This window comes from Leptodactylus fuscus, chromosome 5 (assembly GCF_031893055.1).
Source record: "Leptodactylus fuscus isolate aLepFus1 chromosome 5, aLepFus1.hap2, whole genome shotgun sequence".
Classification (NCBI taxonomy): domain Eukaryota; kingdom Metazoa; phylum Chordata; class Amphibia; order Anura; family Leptodactylidae; genus Leptodactylus; species Leptodactylus fuscus.
This window is the reverse complement of record NC_134269.1, coordinates 25,502,023-25,514,795: the sequence shown is the minus strand read 5'-3', so window position 1 is coordinate 25,514,795 and position 12,773 is coordinate 25,502,023. Positions and strand designations below refer to the sequence as shown.

General features: G+C 48.3%; 37 non-coding genes across 37 annotated transcripts; all 37 read right to left on the bottom strand.

Annotated features, from left to right (window-relative positions):
• Positions 1–80: 80 nt before the first annotated feature.
• Positions 81–221, bottom strand: LOC142205698 (U4 spliceosomal RNA). Its single transcript, XR_012716669.1, has one exon. It is a non-coding gene; the product is annotated as a U4 spliceosomal RNA (small nuclear RNA).
• Positions 222–425: 204 nt separating this feature from the next.
• On the bottom strand, positions 426–566 carry LOC142205802 (U4 spliceosomal RNA). Its single transcript, XR_012716763.1, has one exon. It is a non-coding gene; the product is annotated as a U4 spliceosomal RNA (small nuclear RNA).
• Positions 567–770: 204 nt separating this feature from the next.
• On the bottom strand, positions 771–911 carry LOC142205273 (U4 spliceosomal RNA). The gene has a single exon (XR_012716297.1). It is a non-coding gene; the product is annotated as a U4 spliceosomal RNA (small nuclear RNA).
• Positions 912–1,109: 198 nt separating this feature from the next.
• LOC142205877 (U4 spliceosomal RNA) lies at positions 1,110–1,250 on the bottom strand. The gene has a single exon (XR_012716833.1). It is a non-coding gene; the product is annotated as a U4 spliceosomal RNA (small nuclear RNA).
• A 204-nt stretch (positions 1,251–1,454) lies between these two features.
• Positions 1,455–1,595, bottom strand: LOC142205697 (U4 spliceosomal RNA). The gene has a single exon (XR_012716668.1). It is a non-coding gene; the product is annotated as a U4 spliceosomal RNA (small nuclear RNA).
• A 204-nt stretch (positions 1,596–1,799) lies between these two features.
• On the bottom strand, positions 1,800–1,940 carry LOC142205696 (U4 spliceosomal RNA). Its single transcript, XR_012716667.1, has one exon. It is a non-coding gene; the product is annotated as a U4 spliceosomal RNA (small nuclear RNA).
• A 204-nt stretch (positions 1,941–2,144) lies between these two features.
• Positions 2,145–2,285, bottom strand: LOC142205245 (U4 spliceosomal RNA). The gene has a single exon (XR_012716271.1). It is a non-coding gene; the product is annotated as a U4 spliceosomal RNA (small nuclear RNA).
• A 206-nt stretch (positions 2,286–2,491) lies between these two features.
• LOC142205695 (U4 spliceosomal RNA) lies at positions 2,492–2,632 on the bottom strand. Its single transcript, XR_012716666.1, has one exon. It is a non-coding gene; the product is annotated as a U4 spliceosomal RNA (small nuclear RNA).
• A 203-nt stretch (positions 2,633–2,835) lies between these two features.
• Positions 2,836–2,976, bottom strand: LOC142205694 (U4 spliceosomal RNA). Its single transcript, XR_012716665.1, has one exon. It is a non-coding gene; the product is annotated as a U4 spliceosomal RNA (small nuclear RNA).
• Positions 2,977–3,180: 204 nt separating this feature from the next.
• Positions 3,181–3,321, bottom strand: LOC142205692 (U4 spliceosomal RNA). Its single transcript, XR_012716664.1, has one exon. It is a non-coding gene; the product is annotated as a U4 spliceosomal RNA (small nuclear RNA).
• A 204-nt stretch (positions 3,322–3,525) lies between these two features.
• Positions 3,526–3,666, bottom strand: LOC142205798 (U4 spliceosomal RNA). The gene has a single exon (XR_012716759.1). It is a non-coding gene; the product is annotated as a U4 spliceosomal RNA (small nuclear RNA).
• A 204-nt stretch (positions 3,667–3,870) lies between these two features.
• On the bottom strand, positions 3,871–4,011 carry LOC142205331 (U4 spliceosomal RNA). Its single transcript, XR_012716351.1, has one exon. It is a non-coding gene; the product is annotated as a U4 spliceosomal RNA (small nuclear RNA).
• Positions 4,012–4,209: 198 nt separating this feature from the next.
• LOC142205876 (U4 spliceosomal RNA) lies at positions 4,210–4,350 on the bottom strand. Its single transcript, XR_012716832.1, has one exon. It is a non-coding gene; the product is annotated as a U4 spliceosomal RNA (small nuclear RNA).
• Positions 4,351–4,554: 204 nt separating this feature from the next.
• LOC142205691 (U4 spliceosomal RNA) lies at positions 4,555–4,695 on the bottom strand. The gene has a single exon (XR_012716663.1). It is a non-coding gene; the product is annotated as a U4 spliceosomal RNA (small nuclear RNA).
• A 204-nt stretch (positions 4,696–4,899) lies between these two features.
• On the bottom strand, positions 4,900–5,040 carry LOC142205157 (U4 spliceosomal RNA). The gene has a single exon (XR_012716187.1). It is a non-coding gene; the product is annotated as a U4 spliceosomal RNA (small nuclear RNA).
• Positions 5,041–5,244: 204 nt separating this feature from the next.
• Positions 5,245–5,385, bottom strand: LOC142205690 (U4 spliceosomal RNA). The gene has a single exon (XR_012716662.1). It is a non-coding gene; the product is annotated as a U4 spliceosomal RNA (small nuclear RNA).
• A 204-nt stretch (positions 5,386–5,589) lies between these two features.
• Positions 5,590–5,730, bottom strand: LOC142205689 (U4 spliceosomal RNA). The gene has a single exon (XR_012716661.1). It is a non-coding gene; the product is annotated as a U4 spliceosomal RNA (small nuclear RNA).
• A 204-nt stretch (positions 5,731–5,934) lies between these two features.
• On the bottom strand, positions 5,935–6,075 carry LOC142205688 (U4 spliceosomal RNA). The gene has a single exon (XR_012716660.1). It is a non-coding gene; the product is annotated as a U4 spliceosomal RNA (small nuclear RNA).
• A 204-nt stretch (positions 6,076–6,279) lies between these two features.
• Positions 6,280–6,420, bottom strand: LOC142205797 (U4 spliceosomal RNA). The gene has a single exon (XR_012716758.1). It is a non-coding gene; the product is annotated as a U4 spliceosomal RNA (small nuclear RNA).
• A 204-nt stretch (positions 6,421–6,624) lies between these two features.
• On the bottom strand, positions 6,625–6,765 carry LOC142205687 (U4 spliceosomal RNA). The gene has a single exon (XR_012716659.1). It is a non-coding gene; the product is annotated as a U4 spliceosomal RNA (small nuclear RNA).
• A 204-nt stretch (positions 6,766–6,969) lies between these two features.
• LOC142205686 (U4 spliceosomal RNA) lies at positions 6,970–7,110 on the bottom strand. The gene has a single exon (XR_012716658.1). It is a non-coding gene; the product is annotated as a U4 spliceosomal RNA (small nuclear RNA).
• Positions 7,111–7,314: 204 nt separating this feature from the next.
• LOC142205685 (U4 spliceosomal RNA) lies at positions 7,315–7,455 on the bottom strand. Its single transcript, XR_012716657.1, has one exon. It is a non-coding gene; the product is annotated as a U4 spliceosomal RNA (small nuclear RNA).
• Positions 7,456–7,659: 204 nt separating this feature from the next.
• On the bottom strand, positions 7,660–7,800 carry LOC142205684 (U4 spliceosomal RNA). The gene has a single exon (XR_012716656.1). It is a non-coding gene; the product is annotated as a U4 spliceosomal RNA (small nuclear RNA).
• Positions 7,801–8,004: 204 nt separating this feature from the next.
• On the bottom strand, positions 8,005–8,145 carry LOC142205244 (U4 spliceosomal RNA). Its single transcript, XR_012716270.1, has one exon. It is a non-coding gene; the product is annotated as a U4 spliceosomal RNA (small nuclear RNA).
• A 206-nt stretch (positions 8,146–8,351) lies between these two features.
• LOC142205683 (U4 spliceosomal RNA) lies at positions 8,352–8,492 on the bottom strand. Its single transcript, XR_012716655.1, has one exon. It is a non-coding gene; the product is annotated as a U4 spliceosomal RNA (small nuclear RNA).
• Positions 8,493–8,695: 203 nt separating this feature from the next.
• LOC142205681 (U4 spliceosomal RNA) lies at positions 8,696–8,836 on the bottom strand. The gene has a single exon (XR_012716654.1). It is a non-coding gene; the product is annotated as a U4 spliceosomal RNA (small nuclear RNA).
• A 204-nt stretch (positions 8,837–9,040) lies between these two features.
• LOC142205680 (U4 spliceosomal RNA) lies at positions 9,041–9,181 on the bottom strand. The gene has a single exon (XR_012716653.1). It is a non-coding gene; the product is annotated as a U4 spliceosomal RNA (small nuclear RNA).
• A 204-nt stretch (positions 9,182–9,385) lies between these two features.
• On the bottom strand, positions 9,386–9,526 carry LOC142205818 (U4 spliceosomal RNA). Its single transcript, XR_012716778.1, has one exon. It is a non-coding gene; the product is annotated as a U4 spliceosomal RNA (small nuclear RNA).
• Positions 9,527–9,729: 203 nt separating this feature from the next.
• Positions 9,730–9,870, bottom strand: LOC142205817 (U4 spliceosomal RNA). The gene has a single exon (XR_012716777.1). It is a non-coding gene; the product is annotated as a U4 spliceosomal RNA (small nuclear RNA).
• Positions 9,871–10,073: 203 nt separating this feature from the next.
• LOC142205679 (U4 spliceosomal RNA) lies at positions 10,074–10,214 on the bottom strand. Its single transcript, XR_012716652.1, has one exon. It is a non-coding gene; the product is annotated as a U4 spliceosomal RNA (small nuclear RNA).
• Positions 10,215–10,418: 204 nt separating this feature from the next.
• On the bottom strand, positions 10,419–10,559 carry LOC142205678 (U4 spliceosomal RNA). Its single transcript, XR_012716651.1, has one exon. It is a non-coding gene; the product is annotated as a U4 spliceosomal RNA (small nuclear RNA).
• A 204-nt stretch (positions 10,560–10,763) lies between these two features.
• Positions 10,764–10,904, bottom strand: LOC142205795 (U4 spliceosomal RNA). Its single transcript, XR_012716756.1, has one exon. It is a non-coding gene; the product is annotated as a U4 spliceosomal RNA (small nuclear RNA).
• A 204-nt stretch (positions 10,905–11,108) lies between these two features.
• Positions 11,109–11,249, bottom strand: LOC142205677 (U4 spliceosomal RNA). The gene has a single exon (XR_012716650.1). It is a non-coding gene; the product is annotated as a U4 spliceosomal RNA (small nuclear RNA).
• A 204-nt stretch (positions 11,250–11,453) lies between these two features.
• LOC142205675 (U4 spliceosomal RNA) lies at positions 11,454–11,594 on the bottom strand. The gene has a single exon (XR_012716649.1). It is a non-coding gene; the product is annotated as a U4 spliceosomal RNA (small nuclear RNA).
• A 204-nt stretch (positions 11,595–11,798) lies between these two features.
• Positions 11,799–11,939, bottom strand: LOC142205174 (U4 spliceosomal RNA). Its single transcript, XR_012716204.1, has one exon. It is a non-coding gene; the product is annotated as a U4 spliceosomal RNA (small nuclear RNA).
• A 204-nt stretch (positions 11,940–12,143) lies between these two features.
• LOC142205674 (U4 spliceosomal RNA) lies at positions 12,144–12,284 on the bottom strand. The gene has a single exon (XR_012716648.1). It is a non-coding gene; the product is annotated as a U4 spliceosomal RNA (small nuclear RNA).
• A 204-nt stretch (positions 12,285–12,488) lies between these two features.
• Positions 12,489–12,629, bottom strand: LOC142205794 (U4 spliceosomal RNA). The gene has a single exon (XR_012716755.1). It is a non-coding gene; the product is annotated as a U4 spliceosomal RNA (small nuclear RNA).
• Positions 12,630–12,773: the final 144 nt, after the last annotated feature.

The window sequence follows — 12,773 nt, the reverse complement described above, 5'->3', positions numbered from 1 at the left end:
TTCCCTGCCTGTTTCACCCCCGTGGGCGAAGCGGCTCCGCTTTCCAAACGTTTCTTCTAATGTTTGTACAAGAAATGAAGTCTCCTGAGAGACTAGCAAAAATTGCCAAAGCTGACTATATTTCAAGTCATCAAGGCGGGGTATTGGGTTTAGTTTTCAATTAGCAATAATCACGCCTCGGTTACACCTCATGGGCCATGATATTGCCACTGCGCAAAGCTAAAGGTTTCCAGGTGCCCATGAAATTGACCCTCGTTAGGAGGAGCCTAGTAAAGCCATGGCGAAAGAAAACGGACCCCTCCCTTCTGCAAGGCATTCTGGGAGTGGAATAATTCAGGGCGGGGCTTCCCTGCCTGTTTCACCCCCGTGGGCGAAGCGGCTCCGCTTTCCAAAGGTTTCTTCTAATGTTTGTACAAGAAATGAAGTCTCCTGAGAGACTAGCAAAAATTGCCAAAGCTGACTATATTTCAAGTCATCAAGGCGTGGTATTGGGTTTAGTTTTCAATTAGCAATAATCACGCCTCGGTTACACCTCATGGGCCATGATATTGCCACTGCGCAAAGCTAAAGGTTTCCAGGTGCCCATGAAATTGACCTTCGTTAGGAGGAGCCTAGTAAAGCCATGGCGAAAGAAAATGGACCCCTCCCTTCTGCAAGGCATTCTGGGAGTGGAATAATTCAGGGCGGGGCTTCCCTGCCTGTTTCACCCCCGTGGGAGAAGCGGCTCCGCTTTCCAAACGTTTCTTCTAATGTTTGTACAAGAAATGAAGTCTCCTGAGAGACTAGCAAAAATTGCCAAAGCTGACTATATTTCAAGTCATCAAGGAGGGGTATTGGGTTTAGTTTTCATTTAGCAATAATCATGCCTCGGTTACACCTCATGGGCCATGATATTGCCACTGCGCAAAGCTAAAGGTTTCCAGGTGCCCATGAAATTGACCTTCGTTAGGAGGAGCCTAGTAAAGCGAAAGAAAACAGACCCCTCCCTTCTGCAAGGCATTCTGGGAGTGGAATAATTCAGGGCGGGGCTTCCCTGCCTGTTTCACCCCCGCGGGTGAAGCGGCTCCGCTTTCCAAAGGTTTCTTCTAATGTTTGTACAAGAAATGAAGTCTCCTGAGAGACTAGCAAAAATTGCCAAAGCTGACTATATTTCAAGTCATCAAGGCGGGGTATTGGGTTTAGTTTTCAATTAGCAATAATCACGCCTCGGTTACTCCTCATGGGCCATGATATTGCCACTGCGCAAAGCTAACGGTTTCCAGGTGCCCATGAAATTGACCCTCGTTAGGAGGAGCCTAGTAAAGCCATGGCGAAAGAAAACGGACCCCTCCCTTCTGCAAGGCATTCTGGGAGTGGAATAATTCAGGGCGGGGCTTCCCTGCCTGTTTCACCCCCGTGGGCGAAGCGGCTCCGCTTTCCAAAGGTTTCTTCTAATGTTTGTACAAGAAATGAAGTCTCCTGAGAGACTAGCAAAAATTGCCAAAGCTGACTATATTTCAAGTCATCAAGGCGGGGTATTGGGTTTAGTTTTCAATTAGCAATAATCACGCCTCGGTTACACCTCATGGGCCATGATATTGCCACTGCGCAAAGCTAAAGGTTTCCAGGTGCCCATGAAATTGACCCTCGTTAGGAGGAGCCTAGTAAAGCCATGGCGAAAGAAAACGGACCCCTCCCTTCTGCAAGGCATTCTGGGAGTGGAATAATTCAGGGCGGGGCTTCCCTGCCTGTTTCACCCCCGTGGGCGAAGCGGCTCCGCTTTCCAAAGGTTTCTTCTAATGTTTGTACAAGAAATGAAGTCTCCTGAGAGACTAGCAAAAATTGCCAAAGCTGACTATATTTCAAGTCATCAAGGCGGGGTATTGGGTTTAGTTTTCAATTAGCAATAATCACGCCTCGGTTACACCTCATGGGCCATGATATTGCCACTGCGCAAAGCTAAAGGTTTCCAGGTGCCCATGAAATTGACCCTCGTTAGGAGGAGCCTAGTAAAGCCATGGCGAAAGAAAACGGACCCCTCCCTTCTGCAAGGCATTCTGAGAGTGGAATAATTCAGGGCGGGGCTTCCCTGCCTGTTTCACCCCCGTGGGCGAAGCGGCTCCGCTTTCCAAAGGTTTATTCTAATGTTTGTACAAGAAATGAAGTCTCCTGAGAGACTAGCAAAAATTGCCAAAGCTAACTATATTTCAAGTCATCAAGGCGGGGTATTGGGTTTAGTTTTCAATTAGCAATAATCACGCATCGGTTACACCTCATGGGCCATGATATTGCCACTGCGCAAAGCTAAAGGTTTCCAGGTGCCCATGTTATTGACCCTCGTTAGGAGGAGCCTAGTAAAGCCATGGCGAAAGAAAACGGACCCCTCCCTTCTGCAAGGCATTCTGGGAGTGGATTAATTCAGGGGGGGGGGCTTCCCTGCCTGTTTCACCCCCGTGGGCGAAGCGGCTCCGCTTTCCAAAGGTTTCTTCTAATGTTTGTACAAGAAATCAAGTCTCCTGAGAGACTAGCAAAAATTGCCAAAGCTGACTATATTTCAAGTCATCAAGGCGGGGTATTGGGTTTAGTTTTCAATTAGCAATAATCACGCCTCGGTTACACCTCATGGGCCATGATATTGCCACTGCGCAAAGCTAAAGGTTTCCAGGTGCTTAGTTATTGACCATCGTTAGGAGGAGCCTAGTAAAGCCATGGCGAAAGAAAACGGACCCCTCCCTTCTGCAAGGCATTCTGGGAGTGGAATAATTCAGGGCGGGGCTTCCCTGCCTGTTTCACCCCCGTGGGCGAAGCGACTCCGCTTTCCAAACGTTTCTTCTAATGTTTGTACAAGAAATGAAGTCTCCTGAGAGACTAGCAAAAATTGCCAAAGCTGACTATATTTCAAGTCATCAAGGCGGGGTATTGGGTTTAGTTTTCAATTAGCAATAATCACGCCTCGGTTACACCTCATGGGCCATGATATTGCCACTGCGCAAAGCTAAAGGTTTCCAGGTGCCCATGAAATTGACCCTCGTTAGGAGGAGCCTAGTAAAGCCATGGCGAAAGAAAACGGACCCCTCCCTTCTGCAAGGCATTCTGGGAGTGGAATAATTCAGAGCGGGGCTTCCCTGCCTGTTTCACCCCCGTGGGCGAAGCGGCTCCGCTTTCCAAAGGTTTCTTCTAATGTTTGTACAAGAAATGAAGTCTCCTGAGAGACTAGCAAAAATTGCCAAAGCTGACTATATTTCAAGTCATCAAGGCGGGGTATTGGGTTTAGTTTTCAATTAGCAATAATCACGCCTCGGTTACACCTCATGGGCCATGATATTGCCACTGCGCAAAGCTAAAGGTTTCCAGGTGCCCATGTTATTGACCCTCGTTAGGAGGAGCCTAGTAAAGCCATGGCGAAAGAAAACGGACCCCTCCCTTCTGCAAGGCATTCTGGGAGTGGAATAATTCAGGGCGGGGCTTCCCTGCCTGTTTCACCCCCGTGAGCGAAGCGGCTCCGCTTTCAAAGGGTTTCTTCTAATGTTTGTACAAGAAATGAAGTCTCCTGAGAGACTAGCAAAAATTGCCAAAGCTGACTATATTTCAAGTCATCAAGGCGGGGTTTTGGGTTTAGTTTTCAATTAGCAATAATCACGCCTCGGTTACACCTCATGGGCCATGATATTGCCACTGCGCAAAGCTAAAGGTTTCCAGGTGCCCATGAAATTGACCCTCGTTAGGAGGAGCCTAGTAAAGCCATGGCGAAAGAAAACGGACCCCTCCCTTCTGCAAGGCATTCTGGGAGTGGAATAATTCAGGGTGGGGCTTCCCTGCCTGTTTCACCCCCGTGGGCGAAGCGGCTCCGCTTTCCAAAGGTTTCTTCTAATGTTTGTACAAGAAATGAAGTCTCCTGAGAGACTAGCAAAAATTGCGAAAGCTGACTATATTTCAAGTCATCAAGGTGGGGTATTGGGTTTAGTTTTCATTTAGCAATAATCATGCCTCGGTTACACCTCATGGGCCATGATATTGCCACTGCGCAAAGCTAAAGGTTTCCAGGTGCCCATGAAATTGACCTTCGTTAGGAGGAGCCTAGTAAAGCGAAAGAAAACAGACCCCTCCCTTCTGCAAGGCATTCTGGGAGTGGAATAATTCAGGGCGGGGCTTCCCTGCCTGTTTCACCCCCGCGGGTGAAGCGGCTCCGCTTTCCAAAGGTTTCTTCTAATGTTTGTACAAGAAATGAAGTCTCCTGAGAGACTAGCAAAAATTGCCAAAGCTGACTATATTTCAAGTCATCAAGGCGGGGTATTGGGTTTAGTTTTCAATTAGCAATAATCACGCCTCGGTTACTCCTCATGGGCCATGATATTGCCACTGCGCAAAGCTAACGGTTTCCAGGTGCCCATGAAATTGACCCTCGTTAGGAGGAGCCTAGTAAAGCCATGGCGAAAGAAAACGGACCCCTCCCTTCTGCAAGGCATTCTGGGAGTGGAATAATTCAGGGCGGGGCTTCCCTGCCTGTTTCACCCCCGTGGGCGAAGCGGCTCCGCTTTCCAAAGGTTTCTTCTAATGTTTGTACAAGAAATGAAGTCTCCTGAGAGACTAGCAAAAATTGCCAAAGCTGACTATATTTCAAGTCATCAAGGCGGGGTATTGGGTTTAGTTTTCAATTAGCAATAATCACGCCTCGGTTACACCTCATGGGCCATGATATTGCCACTGCGCAAAGCTAAAGGTTTCCAGGTGCCCATGAAATTGACCCTCGTTAGGAGGAGCCTAGTAAAGCCATGGCGAAAGAAAACGGACCCCTCCCTTCTGCAAGGCATTCTGAGAGTGGAATAATTCAGGGCGGGGCTTCCCTGCCTGTTTCACCCCCGTGGGCGAAGCGGCTCCGCTTTCCAAAGGTTTCTTCTAATGTTTGTACAAGAAATGAAGTCTCCTGAGAGACTAGCAAAAATTGCCAAAGCTGACTATATTTCAAGTCATCAAGGCGGGGTATTGGGTTTAGTTTTCAATTAGCAATAATCACGCCTTGGTTACACCTCATGGGCCATGATATTGCCACTGCGCAAAGCTAAAGGTTTCCAGGTGCCCATGTTATTGACCCTCGTTAGGAGGAGCCTAGTAAAACAATGGCGAAAGAAAACGGACCCCTCCCTTCTGCAAGGCATTCTGGGAGTGGAATAATTCAGGGCGGGGCTTCCCTGCCTGTTTCACCCCCGTGGGCGAAGCGGCTCCGCTTTCCAAAGGTTTCTTCTAATGTTTGTACAAGAAATGAAGTCTCCTGAGAGACTAGCAAAAATTGCCAAAGCTGACTATATTTCAAGTCATCAAGGCGGGGTATTGGGTTTAGTTTTCAATTAGCAATAATCACGCCTCGGTTACACCTCATGGGCCATGATATTGCCACTGCGCAAAGCTAAAGGTTTCCAGGTGCCCATGAAATTGACCCTCGTTAGGAGGAGCCTAGTAAAGCCATGGCGAAAGAAAACGGACCCCTCCCTTCTGCAAGGCATTCTGGGAGTGGAATAATTCAGGGCGGGGCTTCCCTGCCTGTTTCACCCGCGTGGGAGAAGCGGCTCCGCTTTACAAACGTTTCTTCTAATGTTTGTACAAGAAATGAAGTCTCCTGAGAGACTAGCAAAAATTGCCAAAGCTGACTATATTTCAAGTCATCAAGGCGGGGTATTGGGTTTAGTTTTCAATTAGCAATAATCACGCCTCGGTTACACCTCATGGGCCATGATATTGCCACTGCGCAAAGCTAAAGGTTTCCAGGTGCCCATGTTATTGACCCTCGTTAGGAGGAGCCTAGTAAAGCCATGGCGAAAGAAAACGGACCCCTCCCTTCTGCAAGGCATTCTGGGAGTGGAATAATTCAGGGCGGGGCTTCCCTGCCTGTTTCACCCCCGTGGGCGAAGCGGCTCCGCTTTCCAAAGGTTTCTTCTAATGTTTGTACAAGAAATGAAGTCTCCTGAGAGACTAGCAAAAATTGCCAAAGCTGACTATATTTCAAGTCATCAAGGCGGGGTATTGGGTTTAGTTTTCAATTAGCAATAATCACGCCTCGGTTACACCTCATGGGCCATGATATTGCCACTGCGCAAAGCTAAAGGTTTCCAGGTGCCCATGTTATTGACCCTCGTTAGGAGGAGCCTAGTAAAGCCATGGCGAAAGAAAACGGACCCCTCCCTTCTGCAAGGCATTCTGGGAGTGGAATAATTCAGGGCGGGGCTTCCCTGCCTGTTTCACCCCCGTGAGCGAAGCGGCTCCGCTTTCCAAAGGTTTCTTCTAATGTTTGTACAAGAAATGAAGTCTCCTGAGAGACTAGCAAAAATTGCCAAAGCTGACTATATTTCAAGTCATCAAGGCGGGGTTTTGGGTTTAGTTTTCAATTAGCAATAATCACGCCTCGGTTACACCTCATGGGCCATGATATTGCCACTGCGCAAAGCTAAAGGTTTCCAGGTGCCCATGAAATTGACCCTCGTTAGGAGGAGCCTAGTAAAGCCATGGCGAAAGAAAACGGACCCCTCCCTTCTGCAAGGCATTCTGGGAGTGGAATAATTCAGGGCGGGGCTTCCCTGCCTGTTTCACCCCCGTGGGCGAAGCGGCTCCGCTTTCCAAACGTTTCTTCTAATGTTTGTACAAGAAATGAAGTCTCCTGAGAGACTAGCAAAAATTGCCAAAGCTGACTATATTTCAAGTCATCAAGGCGGGGTATTGGGTTTAGTTTTCAATTAGCAATAATCACGCCTCGGTTACACCTCATGGGCCATGATATTGCCACTGCGCAAAGCTAAAGGTTTCCAGGTGCCCATGAAATTGACCCTCGTTAGGAGGAGCCTAGTAAAGCCATGGCGAAAGAAAACGGACCCCTCCCTTCTGCAAGGCATTCTGGGAGTGGAATAATTCAGGGCGGGGCTTCCCTGCCTGTTTCACCCGCGTGGGAGAAGCGGCTCCGCTTTCCAAACGTTTCTTCTAATGTTTGTACAAGAAATGAAGTCTCCTGAGAGACTAGCAAAAATTGCCAAAGCTGACTATATTTCAAGTCATCAAGGCGGGGTATTGGGTTTAGTTTTCAATTAGCAATAATCACGCCTCGGTTACACCTCATGGGCCATGATATTGCCACTGCGCAAAGCTAAAGGTTTCCAGGTGCCCATGTTATTGACCCTCATTAGGAGGAGCCTAGTAAAGCCATGGCGAAAGAAAACGGACCCCTCCCTTCTGCAAGGCATTCTGGGAGTGGAATAATTCAGGGCGGGGCTTCCCTGCCTGTTTCACCCCCGTGGGCGAAGCGGCTCTGCTTTCCAAAGGTTTCTTCTAATGTTTGTACAAGAAATGAAGTCTCCTGAGAGACTAGCAAAAATTGCCAAAGCTGACTATATTTCAAGTCATCAAGGCGGGGTATTGGGTTTAGTTTTCAATTAGCAATAATCACGCCTCGGTTACACCTCATGGGCCATGATATTGCCACTGCGCAAAGCTAAAGGTTTCCAGGTGCCCATGAAATTGACCCTCGTTAGGAGGAGCCTAGTAAAGCCATGGCGAAAGAAAACGGACCCCTCCCTTCTGCAAGGCATTCTGGGAGTGGAATAATTCAGGGCGGGGCTTCCCTGCCTGTTTCACCCCCGTGGGCGAAGCGGCTCCGCTTTCCAAAGGTTTCTTCTAATGTTTGTACAAGAAATGAAGTCTCCTGAGAGACTAGCAAAAATTGCCAAAGCTGACTATATTTCAAGTCATCAAGGCGGGGTATTGGGTTTAGTTTTCAATTAGCAATAATCACGCCTCGGTTACACCTCATGGGCCATGATATTGCCACTGCGCAAAGCTAAAGGTTTCCAGGTGCCCATGAAATTGACCCTCGTTAGGAGGAGCCTAGTAAAGCCATGGCGAAAGAAAACGGACCCCTCCCTTCTGCAAGGCATTCTGAGAGTGGAATAATTCAGGGCGGGGCTTCCCTGCCTGTTTCACCCCCGTGGGCGAAGCGGCTCCGCTTTCCAAAGGTTTCTTCTAATGTTTGTACAAGAAATGAAGTCTCCTGAGAGACTAGCAAAAATTGCCAAAGCTAACTATATTTCAAGTCATCAAGGCGGGGTATTGGGTTTAGTTTTCAATTAGCAATAATCACGCATCGGTTACACCTCATGGGCCATGATATTGCCACTGCGCAAAGCTAAAGGTTTCCAGGTGCCCATGTTATTGACCCTCGTTAGGAGGAGCCTAGTAAAGCCATGGCGAAAGAAAACGGACCCCTCCCTTCTGCAAGGCATTCTGGGAGTGGATTAATTCAGGGGGGGGGGCTTCCCTGCCTGTTTCACCCCCGTGGGCGAAGCGGCTCCGCTTTCCAAAGGTTTCTTCTAATGTTTGTACAAGAAATCAAGTCTCCTGAGAGACTAGCAAAAATTGCCAAAGCTGACTATATTTCAAGTCATCAAGGCGGGGTATTGGGTTTAGTTTTCAATTAGCAATAATCACGCCTCGGTTACACCTCATGGGCCATGATATTGCCACTGCGCAAAGCTAAAGGTTTCCAGGTGCTTAGTTATTGACCATCGTTAGGAGGAGCCTAGTAAAGCCATGGCGAAAGAAAACGGACCCCTCCCTTCTGCAAGGCATTCTGGGAGTGGAATAATTCAGGGCGGGGCTTCCCTGCCTGTTTCACCCCCGTGGGCGAAGCGACTCCGCTTTCCAAACGTTTCTTCTAATGTTTGTACAAGAAATGAAGTCTCCTGAGAGACTAGCAAAAATTGCCAAAGCTGACTATATTTCAAGTCATCAAGGCGGGGTATTGGGTTTAGTTTTCAATTAGCAATAATCACGCCTCGGTTACACCTCATGGGCCATGATATTGCCACTGCGCAAAGCTAAAGGTTTCCAGGTGCCCATGAAATTGACCCTCGTTAGGAGGAGCCTAGTAAAGCCATGGCGAAAGAAAACGGACCCCTCCCTTCTGCAAGGCATTCTGGGAGTGGAATAATTCAGAGCGGGGCTTCCCTGCCTGTTTCACCCCCGTGGGCGAAGCGGCTCCGCTTTCCAAAGGTTTCTTCTAATGTTTGTACAAGAAATGAAGTCTCCTGAGAGACTAGCAAAAATTGCCAAAGCTGACTATATTTCAAGTCATCAAGGCGGGGTATTGGGTTTAGTTTTCAATTAGCAATAATCACGCCTCGGTTACACCTCATGGGCCATGATATTGCCACTGCGCAAAGCTAAAGGTTTCCAGGTGCCCATGTTATTGACCCTCATTAGGAGGAGCCTAGTAAAGCCATGGCGAAAGAAAACGGACCCCTCCCTTCTGCAAGGCATTCTGGGAGTGGAATAATTCAGGGCGGGGCTTCCCTGCCTGTTTCACCCCCGTGGGCGAAGCGGCTCCGCTTTCCAAACGTTTCTTCTAATGTTTGTACAAGAAATGAAGTCTCCTGAGAGACTAGCAAAAATTGCCAAAGCTGACTATATTTCAAGTCATCAAGGCGGGGTATTGGGTTTAGTTTTCAATTAGCAATAATCACGCCTCGGTTACACCTCATGGGCCATGATATTGCCAATGCGCAAAGCTAAAGGTTTCCAGGTGCTTAGTTATTGACCCTCGTTAGGAGGAGCCTAGTAAAGCCATGGCGAAAGAAAACGGACCCCTCCCTTCTGCAAGGCATTCTGGGAGTGGAATAATTCAGGGCGGGGCTTCCCTGCCTGTTTCACCCCCGTGGGCGAAGCGGCTCCGCTTTTCAAACGTTTCTTCTAATGTTTGTACAAGAAATGAAGTCTCCTGAGAGACTAGCAAAAATTGCCAAAGCTGACTATATTTCAAGTCATCAAGGCGGGGTATTGGGTTTAGTTTTCAATTAGCAATAATCACGCCTCGGTTACACCTCATGGGCCATGATATTGCCAATGCGCAAAGCTAAAGGTTTCCAGGTGCTTAGTTATTGACCCTCGTTAGGAGGAGCCTAGTAAAGCCATGGCGAAAGAAAACGGACCCCTCCCTTCTGCAAGGCATTCTGGGAGTGGAATAATTCAGGGCGGGGCTTCCCTGCCTGTTTCACCCCCGTGGGCGAAGCGGCTCCGCTTTTCAAACGTTTCTTCTAATGTTTGTACAAGAAATGAAGTCTCCTGAGAGACTAGCAAAAATTGCCAAAGCTGACTATATTTCAAGTCATCAAGGCGGGGTATTGGGTTTAGTTTTCAATTAGCAATAATCACGCCTCGGTTACACCTCATGGGCCATGATATTGCCACTGCGCAAAGCTAAAGGTTTCCAGGTGCCCATGAAATTGACCCTCGTTAGGAGGAGCCTAGTAAAGCCATGGCGAAAGAAAACGGACCCCTCCCTTCTGCAAGGCATTCTGGGAGTGGAATAATTCAGGGTGGGGCTTCCCTGCCTGTTTCACCCCCGTGGGCGAAGCGGCTCCGCTTTCCAAAGGTTTCTTCTAATGTTTGTACAAGAAATGAAGTCTCCTGAGAGACTAGCAAAAATTGCCAAAGCTGACTATATTTCAAGTCATCAAGGCGGGGTATTGGGTTTAGTTTTCAATTAGCAATAATCACGCCTCGGTTACACCTCATGGGCCATGATATTGCCACTGCGCAAAGCTAAAGGTTTCCAGGTGCCCATGTTATTGACCCTCGTTAGGAGGAGCCTAGTAAAGCCATGGCGAAAGAAAACGGACCCCTCCCTTCTGCAAGGCATTCTGGGAGTGGAATAATTCAGGGCGGGGCTTCCCTGCCTGTTTCACCCCCGTGAGCGAAGCGGCTCCGCTTTCAAAGGGTTTCTTCTAATGTTTGTACAAGAAATGAAGTCTCCTGAGAGACTAGCAAAAATTGCCAAAGCTGACTATATTTCAAGTCATCAAGGCGGGGTTTTGGGTTTAGTTTTCAATTAGCAATAATCACGCCTCGGTTACACCTCATGGGCCATGATATTGCCACTGCGCAAAGCTAAAGGTTTCCAGGTGCCCATGAAATTGACCCTCGTTAGGAGGAGCCTAGTAAAGCCATGGCGAAAGAAAACGGACCCCTCCCTTCTGCAAGGCATTCTGGGAGTGGAATAATTCAGGGCGGGGCTTCCCTGCCTGTTTCACCCCCGTGGGCGAAGCGGCTCCGCTTTCCAAAGGTTTCTTCTAATGTTTGTACAAGAAATGAAGTCTCCTGAGAGACTAGCAAAAATTGCCAAAGCTGACTATATTTCAAGTCATCAAGGCGGGGTATTGGGTTTAGTTTTCAATTAGCAATAATCACGCCTCGGTTACACCTCATGGGCCATGATATTGCCACTGCGCAAAGCTAAAGGTTTCCAGGTGCCCATGAAATTGACCCTCGTTAGGAGGAGCCTAGTAAAGCCATGGCGAAAGAAAACGGACCCCTCCCTTCTGCAAGGCATTCTGGGAGTGGAATAATTCAGGGCGGGGCTTCCCTGCCTGTTTCACCCCCGTGGGCGAAGCGGCTCCGCTTTCCAAAGGTTTCTTCTAATGTTTGTACAAGAAATGAAGTCTCCTGAGAGACTAGCAAAAATTGCCAAAGCTGACTATATTTCAAGTCATCAAGGCGGGGTATTGGGTTTAGTTTTCAATTAGCAATAATCACGCCTCGGTTACACCTCATGGGCCATGATATTGCCACTGCGCAAAGCTAAAGGTTTCCAGGTGCCCATGAAATTGACCCTCGTTAGGAGGAGCCTAGTAAAGCCATGGCGAAAGAAAACGGACCCCTCCCTTCTGCAAGGCATTCTGGGAGTGGAATAATTCAGGGCGGGGCTTCCCTGCCTGTTTCACCCCCGTGGGCGAAGCGGCTCCGCTTTCCAAAGGTTTCTTCTAATGTTTGTACAAGAAATGAAGTCTCCTGAGAGACTAGCAAAAATTGCCAAAGCTGACTATATTTCAAGTCATCAAGGCGGGGTTTTGGGTTTAGTTTTCAATTAACAATAATCACGCCTCGGTTACACCTCATGGGCCATGATATTGCCACTGCGCAAAGCTAAAGGTTTCCAGGTGCCCATGTTATTGACCCTCGTTAGGAGGAGCCTAGTAAAGCCATGGCGAAAGAAAACGGACCCCTCCCTTCTGCAAGGCATTCTGGGAGTGGAATAATTCAGGGCGGGGCTTCCCTGCCTGTTTCACCCCCGTGGGCGAAGCGGCTCCGCTTTCCAAAGGTTTCTTCTAATGTTTGTACAAGAAATGAAGTCTCCTGAGAGACTAGCAAAAATTGCCAAAGCTGACTATATTTCAAGTCATCAAGGCGGGGTATTGGGTTTAGTTTTCAATTAGCAATAATCACGCCTCGGTTACACCTCATGGGCCATGATATTGCCACTGCGCAAAGCTAAAGGTTTCCAGGTGCCCATGAAATTGACCCTCGTTAGGAGGAGCCTAGTAAAGCCATGGCGAAAGAAAACGGACCCCTCCCTTCTGCAAGGCATTCTGGGAGTGGAATAATTCAGGGCGGGGCTTCCCTGCCTGTTTCACCCCCGTGGGCGAAGCGGCTCCGCTTTCCAAAGGTTTCTTCTAATGTTTGTACAAGAAATGAAGTCTCCTGAGAGACTAGCAAAAATTGCCAAAGCTGACTATATTTCAAGTCATCAAGGCGGGGTTTTGGGTTTAGTTTTCAATTAGCAATAATCACGCCTCGGTTACACCTCATGGGCCATGATATTGCCACTGCGCAAAGCTAAAGGTTTCCAGGTGCCCATGTTATTGACCCTCGTTAGGAGGAGCCTAGTAAAGCCATGGCGAAAGAAAACGGACCCCTCCCTTCTGCAAGGCATTCTGGGAGTGGAATAATTCAGGGCGGGGCTTCCCTGCCTGTTTCACCCC